The 11308-nt window shown below is 38.0% G+C and overlaps 2 pseudogenes; one reads left to right on the forward strand and one right to left on the reverse strand.

Moving 5' to 3' along the window:
* The window catches only part of LOC115411709 (myomesin-1-like), a 28813-nt pseudogene extending 20544 nt beyond the window's left edge, over positions 1-8269 (reverse strand).
* Positions 8270-8322: 53 nt separating this feature from the next.
* Positions 8323-11308, forward strand: part of LOC115411710 (structural maintenance of chromosomes flexible hinge domain-containing protein 1-like) — a 33782-nt pseudogene continuing 30796 nt past the window's right edge.

Raw genomic sequence — 11308 nt, forward strand, 5'->3', positions numbered from 1 at the left:
GCTGTAGAGGCATTGGGTTTTTTAAATTAGATGAGAATAAATCACACTTTATTGATCCCACAATGGAGAAACTCACTGGTCAAAGCAGCAACAGAACAAAGTGCATGCACAAAGATAGCATAAAGATAATGCAAAAGACAAACAATATAAAAAATAATAACAGTAGTAAGTAATAAACTCTATAGGCCACACTGCTCTTCAATTCTTAGAAAATATCTGCTTCAGACATTAAATGTGCTAAATCTTACATACTTTAATAAGATGAATCAGAAAACAAATGAAAAAAGTGCTGGTTTGCTCATGTTTTTAATATATATGATGTGTGTTATTACACATATATGTTGGTTTATGTACATTTATACATTGGCTTTATAAATGTTCCATTAGAAGAACCTGAAAAGTGAATGTATTGCAATGTGCAGAAACTGTTTTGAGGTAGATCTGGTAGATCTGAGACAAACATTCCTTTTGAATAAAACCCATTCGCTTGTTTATTCTCAGAATTTCACATTTTGACCCAAGACTATATCTTAGAAACTATAACCAACTAGCACTTTAGACTTAAGTTTTCTTTATTAGTGACTCAGATTGGTAAAGTTTAACTACTTTTATTCTGGAAGGATTTTACTTGTAGGCCAGTGTTATATACGCATTTACAGAAAAGTAAAAACTGCAATATGTCAGATATTTATTTTACTCAGCCTGTACAAAATGGACACATAGCAGAATGTGATGAGATTTTTGCTGAATTTGACCCTTGATGTACATGATTAAAATGCATTATCCAGCTTAAACCCCATCCAGAACTTCCTGGTCTTTGAACTTGGACTTAACTTAGAACTTGTGATTTGCAAACAATAGCTGGGTTTCCATTACCCTCAGAAATGTGCAAAATGTAAATTGCTCATTAGAAAACTGGTAATGGAAACACCAAAATGTCGCAAAAACTGTCAAAGATTGCAAAAAATGTTTTTACGTTTCCATGAGGTGGTTTTGAGATGTTTCGATATAGAGTATAGTGCAAAAGTGTTATGGAAACACATTTTGCACATTTTCACACAGCTGTGCACGGTGGTTTTGCTCAGGCCAAACGTCTCCCCTATGACCCTGGACTCAGAACAGGTGGTTCTAGTTTGGATCGGACAATAGACACTCACTTTTGTGCAGGAACTGTTTTCCCGAGGACAGGACAAGCCTGGTACCACGAGAGGTTCAATAACATCACAGTTCATTAATGTCCCTGGGTCATTGGAATTCTGGATCCACAACTCATTGGTGAATTCCTTATGTACGGTTCTCTCCCAGAAATCCATTCTGCATGGCTGCTGCCATAAAAAAGGACTTCGCCTTGGGACAATTCTACGTGTCCTTCTTCTTTACTCTAAGACAGTCACTGTAATAGCAGTAGATCCAACTGACACTACAGTGTCAACACCGTGGAGGTTTGGCATGAAACTCAGTACCTCCATCTTCCTTAACCCTTTCATGCATAAGTCACTCCAGTGGACAGTTCTTCTCCAGCTGTTCTCTTGTATATTTATGGGTTTTGTTGTTTTAGTTCCATATCAGCCAACACAGTGGACACTTATGTATCATCCCATACACTGACATTCAGACCATTACTGTAACTTTGCTGTTCTAGATAAACCTGATCTGCACTAACATGTTTGAGTGTAAATCAATTGTTATTTGTTAGACAAAAAGGTTTTTTTTGCACATTATTCCGTGAAGTGAGTAATTACTAGCATTAGAATATGTTAAAATGTGCGAAGACATCAGATTAGGCAGCATTAAAAATGTTTTATTTCATTATTTCATATTACTTTCTGATATTGGGCTTTAAATACATGTTTCTTTACTTCAAAAATTAAATGCATGGATATTTTTGTAACTCCATAGAAAAAGAAAACTCGATTGCGTGCTTTTTTCATGCCTTAGGAGGAATAAAAACACTGAAGAAAAAATCTTGACTAAGGTTCTCACAATTCATGAATGAAAGGGTTTAAACGAGTGTCTTGTGAGAACTATACAGTATTTACGAGAATTACAACATGTCGCAAGACCTGACTTTATTAGAATCACACACACGGAAGCCAAACACTCTTTAGTGGAAACACTACAAGTTGCACTGTAGAAATATCACTTTTATTTTGCCGAAAATGTAATGGAAACCCAGCTGTCACACCAAATTACATTAAAGTACTTTTGTAGAATTTTTGTACTTCTTTATAATCTTCATGCAGTATACCCATGGGGATTAGATTAAATCTGTCCATATGACATGAAGGGTTTAGCGTTTCGTACCACCGGTATAAATGTAACAGAGTCACTTATCTCGCAGCAGTGTGGGTATGTATATTATATTGTGTATTGTTATGATTACACAAAATCTGTTCATTTTATTTTCATTTCTTTTGGATGGTACCTGACATTGTGGGGCTCCGGGTCAGTGTGTGGAACTTTTGGTTTGGGTCTGTTCCCCAGCGAGCGATTTACAGTGTGAAACTACGCGCTATAACTGGAGGTTTTTTGCACCTTTGCCTCTTCCCTTGTGTTCTGGATTTCTGTGGGGAGAGGAAAGCAGCTGTGCGGTTCATGAAAATTTTTGATTTAGCCTCTGTTAATTTAATTTTTTTACATGAACTGGCTAGTTCAGGCTGTATGAGGTGCTTCAAATGTGCTGAAACACATTTCTGTGTCATTTTGGTTTGTGTAGGAGCTTGTTTTATGGGGGTCGCTGACCGGAGGTTTTGGTGTTTTTCTGTCACTTGTCAGCCGAAGAACAATAAATGGAGACTGCCTCCAAAGACATGTGCAAGTCTCGTCATTAAAAAGAACACAACACAGAGTCCGACACCACCCGGTTACATAAGGTCTGGTCCTACCTGGTACAGCGATGGTCCACTCCTCACACAGGAAGATGTCACTGGGCAGAGGACGGGATGCCGACGCCCGCCATGTTGGCTGCTCTCACCTGGAACTGGTACTTCCTGTTCTCCTTCAGGTCAGACCACCTGGAGATACACATTCAGACTCATTAAAACTGTCAAACAGATATTTCCAAGCTTTACTTTTAGAGTGTGTTCCTGGTGGACTCACTCTGTAGGCCCTTTCGCTGACGGCCTTGATATTGGCCTCGTGCCACTGCCCTGGAACACCATCAACCACCTCACGGTAATCCACAAAGTAACCGTGATTTCAGCTCCGCCGATAAAGCTCGGCTTGTTTCCACCCGAGCACCATGGAGTCACGCACACACTCCAGGGACACTGATGCCATAGGGTGGAGCAGGGGATGCTGGGACGACAGAAAACTCAAATTAACACCAGTACCTCAGTAAGGAGAATGTGAGATAATGGAACTGATCTAATGAAGTGCTACTTTTAATATCCAAAGATGTCCTTTTACTTTTGTACAGCAGCTCTAATTATGTTGCATTTTATGACCTTCCTGGAGCTTTGTAGTTTTAATGTCTTACTAATAAAATATTTTCATTACAGCAGGTTTTGGCTGCTCTACTTTGAGCATAGATTACAACTGAAACAAATCATAAACAGCTTTGTAATTATCAGGCAACAAAAATTTGCTGCAACTGGTTATTATGCAATAACTAGATCCAGATTTGACCAGAATTTATTATTATTATTATTTTTGTATATTTTTAGTATTTTTCAGTATATATTTTAGTATAATTTTGTGTGAAAGTTTTATATAGTCTTTGTTTTTGCACTTTTAAATATCTGCTGCTGAACAGACAGAGCTGTTAAACTGATTTTTATTGTTCCTTTAAAAGTGACAATAAAGATCTATTCTATTTCTATTCTATTCTATTCTAATTTAGTTTTAATTTTGGTATTAATGTATATAATGAACTATTAATGATATTAATTAAAAATGAAAAAAATAAATAATATACTGACTCTATATTACGCATGTGGTAATAAATATGCAACCAAAGGGGGGAAACAGATCTGAAGCATTTTACCGAAAAGAGCAGGATCATAACTTGGTGATAGTAAATTGGTTATGTCAAACACAAATAGTCACGTGAACTGATACTCTTGTCTATTTCGGGTTGAGGGGGAGGTGGTCAAAGGATGCACTTGAACATGTTACCAAAAAACCTTCAGGTCACAAGTGTCCTGCTCGTTGTGTCAGCGGGATGACCCCACTTTCCAAGTACAGGGGTGATTTGTTGGCTCCTGTGGTGACATACTTGTGTGTGTTAAGTGCTCTGGGTACAGTGTGATAGTGGGGTGGGGGTGACTGGAACCATACCTCAAATCAGGAGGTGGTGTAATTATAGTGACCAACAAAACATCTAAGAGTGACTTAGTCAAACCTTAATATGTGGAAGACTTACCTTTGGGAGAAGAAGCCAGAGCACTTCACCTACTCTTAACAGTTTAAATATTTATGAATGTGACAGAAGAACCGTACAGAACTTTACTGTGATGGGAGACATTATTTTCTCTTAAAAAGTCAAATAGGGCTGTGGACTGGCAAGAATGTAAATTGATTACAACTCAGTATTTGGTGAGATATTCTGCAAATGAGACATCTAATTTTAGGAAAACTGTCAGAGTATAATATTAATTCTGATTCAGCTTAACTATAGTCGCTTTTCCATTGGACATATGTGCAAAACTTTACCGATATTTTCTACATTTTGAAAAAACATAAGTGCGTAATGTCCGTTTTTCCATTAAATCCCAAATGCGTACGATTTGTTATTTATTATCGCAGATGACATGAGAAGTCATGCAATAAACATGGCAACGAATGTAAATATTGTGTTGATTTACAGTATATTCCTTATTATATCATTATTATTATTATTATATTATTATTATATTTACCCTTTTATCTCGGACTAAATTAAAAAAATGATTCGGTTTCCTGGTGTGTCCACACATACCCGCCACCAGGTTTCTTTTAAAACTCTTCTCCTTAGCTTGTTGTAACATCTGTCAACATCCATTTTTTTTTTGTTATTCACGTGACTCTAGTTGTGGAAAATAAGATAAGATAAGATAAGATAAGATAGACTTTATTGATCCCACATGGGAAATTTAACAGTTTACAGCAGCAACATGCAACACACTAGTGCAAAAGAAAGGCAGGTAGAAATAAACGTTCTTAAAAGTATAAAACTTGAGTATAAAGTTTTAAAGATATTTACATATTACATAATGATTGCACACATGCATGATGTGATATGGTTGGTGGTGGCGGTTCACTCTGTACTGCTGATAAGGTCTTTCCATTGCAGTTTTGTGTCATATACCGTTTGCGCTAAGCCTGAAAAAAAAAACCTCTTGCCAGCGCAAAAACCTTTATCGAAAAACGAGAGATTTGGCAAAATTGTCATTTTTTCATTCGTTACATTTAAATGCACAAGTTATATTAGCACAATTTGAGGGTCAATGGAAAAGCGACTATTGTTAAATTGCAGCTGAAAAGTCAAAATGACTAAAGAGAGATTACCAAAGGGTTTAAAAAGCACACAAAGTAAGCCAATGCCTGCTATGACTCTTTGTATTTAAACTATTAAAGGTTTCAGTGTGTAGTTTTTAGATGCCTCTAGTGTTGAAGTTGTAGATTGCAGCTACGTGAACCCCCCCTCCACCTCACCCTACCCTACATGAGCTCTAACAGTTAAAATGAAGTGTTTTCTGAGCGACCTGCACAACATAGCAAACATCTGTCGATGTAAATTGTTTAAACAAAATACATAACTATAAAACACAAATTTGTTTTGTATAATTAACCCTTTCATGCACAGTGGTCATTACAGTGGACAGCTGTTCAAAGGTGTTCTCTTGTATATTCATGGATTTTGTGTTTTAGTTCCATATCAGCCAGCACAGTGGACACTTATGCATCATTCCATACACTGCAATTCATACCATTACTGTAACTTTGCTGTTCTAGATAAACCTGATCTGCAGTAACATGTTTGAGTGTAAAAAATTGTGAATTGTGAGACAAAAAAATTTTTTTTTTTTTTTTTGCACATTATATCCATGCAGGTATGTTGAAATGTGAGAAAACATCAGATTATCAGCATTTATTTCATAGTTTTCTCACAGTATATCAGTAAATACATGTTTCTTTGCTTCTAAGGTTAAACGCATGGTGTCCGCTGAGTGGACATTATGGTAACTCCATGCAAAATAGGATCATAAAAATCAATTGCATAGTTTTTTTTGTTTTTTTTTTGTCTAGATTAAAATCTTTTATTAGGTTCTCATAATTCATGCATGAAAGGGTTACAATAGTGGATGAATGTTCTCTGAGTGAATTTCTAACTGTTGATCTCAATGAAAAGTAGAGGGAAGACCTCAGTTGTAAAGATGAAACATGACAAAAAAAGATGGAAAGAAACGACAATAAAAAATCCCATTTAAAACACATTAGATAAAACACTGTAAGACACAAAAAGTAAAAACCATGTAAAGATGAAAAAAATTACACAAAAGATGCAAGAAGAAGAATATATGCATTTACGTAATTGTTTTTGGATCTTGAGCTGAAAAATTTGGGACTCTGTTCTACGGTAACTGAATCATAAGAATTCTTATTTTCATGGGATGGAATCCACCCTTATGGTTAACACCATATTACATTTTTGCAGTTAGATCCTGATGACCCCAAAAACCTACCCAATGAACCTTTAATTAAAGTGAAACAGTGTCTCTGAGAATTAAACAGAACCATAAACATAACATCACAGTATTGGAGTGTGTTGATGTTCTCTTGGCACCTCTACTGTCAAAACTGGAGCTCACTGAGGACTCTCTCCTGGGCTTGGCTCTCTCTCGATAAGCAGAGGCATCTACAGAGAACTTACGCACTGCACCCCCCTCAGGCTCAGCGGCTACAGCTGGACCTGAACCTCAGCGGTGACGGGCTCTAAGTGTGCAGCTGTGACTATGTCAGTAAGTGACTCAGAAACTAGCCTGACACAGGACTCTGTGACCAGGTCTTTGGCCAGGTTAGGGGTCCAGGGCACGCTGCGCCGCTTGCAGCCCTTGGTTCTACGCTCCACGGGGTCGGGCTGTGCTGCGCTGCACCCCCGGCCCCCTGCCTGGCTTCAGTGTCAGCCTGAGCTTTGCGCTTTTGCATAGTGTCAGGGGGGGACTGGACAGTTGCATGCGTGCCCGTCCAGCCGTGGCCTGTTGCTCAGTTAGTCGGCCCACTTTACCCCTGGCCCCCATCTCTGGCAACACACCGTGAGGAATTGCCGCCCCCTACAGGAGTTAGCAGAGAAAAGCAAGAGAGGCTTCATAAAACAGGCAAGGACCAAGCTTTTACCTCAATCACACAACAGTCAGAGAGTACGACAGCCTATCATATACACCGTAACGTGTCTTCATCGACTGGACATGAAAAATGAAGACAAGATGACCAACATCCATGTGAGGAAGTGCGTATGCATCATTTTAGATTATGAGAGCATGCAGTCATGTGGCAGCCAATGAGTGAAGGAGGCTTTGCACCGAGCTTCATGAAAACAACACTGTACTGAAGTATCAACGCCAGTGACTTACATCAGCTTTTAAGGAGCATCCATTCAAGAGAAGTAAGTGGTGAGTCAATATTTAATAAGGCACCAAATAGGGTTTTCTCTGTTGGGGAAAAATACTTCTAATACCAAACTACTTTTCATGCTGGAAACACATATAACTACACCTATAGTTAAACTGCTCTTGCATGAAGTGTTGTTTAGTAAATTTAAACTACTGAGGAAAAGTAGTTTCCTCTGGCAAAATAAAATGATCAAAATTAAAATTTGCAACCCCATTTACAAAAAAAAAAAAATTGGAATTCTTACTTTTGTGAAATGAAACACAGAATGCAACAATTTGCAACTCTCATAAACCATATTTATTCTCAGTAAACCAAAGGAAACATACTGAATGTCTAACTGAGAAAAATGTGCATTTTAATCAGAAAATAAGATAATTTAGAATTAGATGGTATCAACACATTTCCAAAAATTGGGATAGGCTGTGAGTGACAGTAAAAAACACAACTTCTAGGAACATTTGACAGTAATTATGTTGTAACAGGCCCAGATCACGGCATTGTGTTTTTTATTTCTATTTTACACAGCATTTGCAACACAGAAATCACAACCAACTAAGAACGGCAAAAAAAGCTAATATTTCAACAGTTATTCTAGTCGAACATTAAAAACTAGACCTAATATTACTGCAGCTAAAGTAGAAAACATGAAAAGTGTTTACGCTATTACCTTACTCATCAGGTCTGTAATACCTTAATTCACAGTCTGTAGTTACTAATTTAGCATGAGTAATGGTGATGTCTGATGGTCAGGATGAAATAAAAGAGGAGGCGATTGTAACGGAACTACCTGCAAACGTCTGCAAAATGTCACTAAAGTACTAGTTTAACCACATTTTCTTTGATAAACAGTGAAACTTAAAATACTGCTACATTTGAGTAGAATTGGATGTCAGTGGCATTTTTACTGAAGTGTTTTTTCATAAGGGAACACAGAACATGCTGCTCAGTACAAAGCTGTCCAGTAAAGGAGTTACATTCAGAGGAAGAGGTTTGTTATTGGTCATAAGCAGAGTCATATGCAAAGGGAATTATTTTTATTATTATAATTATTATTACTATTATTATTATTTTAAGAAAGAGCTTCTCAGGTAGTGAAACAGTGGCATAGGTCTGGCTTGTGTAGTAAATGTTACAGCTGTAAAGGAAAATGACTATGTATCAGCTTTATATTTACATTTACATTACATATTTATTATAATAAACAATGAAAGTGTATTGTGTTATGGTTTATCCCTCTAGTACAGGGGTGTCAAAATTATTTTATTTCAGGAGCCACATACAGACCAATATTATCAGAAGTGGACCAGACCAGTAAAGTAATAGCATCATAATAATAAATAATGTCAACTCCAAATTTTTCTCTATGTTTTCGAGTGAAAAAAGCAATATTACATTATGAAAATGTTTACAGTTACAAAATATTCTGAAAAATCTTAATATATTATGCCGCAGTAATTATTTACACATGCACTTTACAACTTACAGATCACAGTGGATCTACAAAACACACAAAACATTCAGTAAACAGGCAGAATATTGTTTAAAATTGCAATTACTTCTCTAAGACATTCATGTTGTTCATAGTTGTTCAGATTATTCACTTTTTTTTGTGAAGGATTTGCAAAATATTTGTGACAGTTTGTCAAATATAAACATTTTCACATAAGTTTACTTTTTTTTTTTTTGTTTTTTACACTAAAACAAAGAGAAAATTTTGGAGTTGCCAGTATTTATAGGTTTTATGGTAGTATTTACTGGTATGACCCATGTTAGATCAAACTGAGCTGAATGTGGAACCTGAACTAAAATTATTTTTAATACTTTAAGGGCCGGATCTACTAAGATCCCAATTTGCTTGTAGTAATTTGCTTGTGCAATCTAGAATTTTGCGTGTGGGGTGTGACCACGGTTTGCGGGTATTTACCAAGATTGCTTGGCAAATTACAACAGCAAAGTCTGCAGACCGCCCTATTTAAATGAGGGTTTTGCGTGGCTACTGGAGACAATACTGGAAAAACTGCTGTGGATAAACCAGCACTAATGGGAACGGTGCGCTGAATGATCCAGAGGAACGGAAATGTAATGTTGGAGGAGTTTTGTCATAGAAGGTATTGCATGACTCAGTCATTCATTCATTTATTTTTCATTTTAAAAGTGTGTGTGCGGTGCGTGCGTGCGCGCGGGGTGGGTGGGGGGTTGTATTTGGATAGAGGACTGTCAGGCGCACATAATTTTGTCACACTGTAGCCCAGGGGTCTCAAACTCGCGGCCGCAGTATGTGAATTTGTGGCCCCCCATTGATACCACAGGTTAATGTTAGTGCGGCCCACAAGTTTTTTCTCACAGGATCTATTTTTTGTGGGGGAATTTATTTAAAAAGTCATTATTTATAGCTACTTGTTCCATTCCCTTTCATTAATGTTGATGTTCGGAATTCCGACGCCCGTGAACGCACCTCGCATATGCGGGATTAGTGAAGGAGGACGCGACAAGTAAGTGACATACAAATGTATCCTGTCCCAGTCATGGCTTTTTCAAAACCTACCATGGAGAGAAAGATTAGCGACAAGCACAGACAATTCCAGGAGAAGTGGGAGATGGAATATTTATTTGTTGAGCACAGGAGGACCCCGACGGGTCTGACACAGAAAAAGTTGCAGTGCACAAAGAATACAACATCAAACGTCATTATTGAACTGGACATGATGAGCATCTGCAAGACCTACTGCGGGTCTCAACTGCTTCCTCCCCGAAGCCAAATGTGGCTCATGTGTGCAGGAGGACGCGCTGCCAGACGTCTGGGCAACAGTAGTCAATAAGCCTGTTCTGAAGAAACGTTCATGTTTGAAGAAATGTTCATGTTCAGAAGAAGCGTTTGTGTTCAGAGGAAGTGTTCTTGTTGTGGAGTACTTGATGCGGCCCAGCCTCACCCAGACTCTACCTCCAGCAGCCCCCAGGTAAATTGAGTTTGAGACCCCTGCTGTAGCTATATGTCGGTGCGTATTTTTAATCACAATCATCAGGAGTGGAAAAGCGTCCTGTAAAGTGTGTGTGTGTGGGGGGGGCGCATATGTCTCAGTTATTTTTTCTTCCATCACTCCAAAAATGTTCAATGAGGGTGAAAAATATGTTCTCTGCATCTGGTTTCATCATTTCTTTGTCTCCTAACCGCAGCCATGTGTGCGCACTTACGCATCCAAACCGTTTGCACCTCCTTTTGAGACGTGGTAAATATACGCAGTTTCTATGAGCAAAATTGCTTTTGGGTTTGATAAATCACTTTGCGAGTGCTAATTAATATATTTACATTTTCTCCTCCCACAACACGCACAACTGCGTGTAAACGCCCCATATTGCATATTCATTGAGGCAAACGTACTACTGGATGCAGATGCGCTATTTTGCACCTTTGAAAGACGCAACCCTTATTGCGCACTGTTAGTAAATCAGTTTGTACATTTTTTTGCGTGTGCAATGAGTTTGCACACGTTTTAATACGCGCAAACCTTTGATAGATCCGGCCCTAAGTGTAATTTTGCATTTGAGAAATTCATCCAAAGGCCACGTTTTGACACCCGTGGTCTAGTTGTAGAAAAACGCTTTTGACCCTGTGGTCCAGCCCTGGTATGTGTGGGTTTAATGGGGCCCTTAATCCAGATTATGTGATAAAACCAGACTAGAAGTATGAAACAACACAATGCCACTATCAGGTTAG

Source organism: Sphaeramia orbicularis, chromosome 20 (genome assembly GCF_902148855.1).
Source record: "Sphaeramia orbicularis chromosome 20, fSphaOr1.1, whole genome shotgun sequence".
In the NCBI taxonomy this organism is placed as follows: Eukaryota; Metazoa; Chordata; class Actinopteri; order Kurtiformes; family Apogonidae; genus Sphaeramia; species Sphaeramia orbicularis.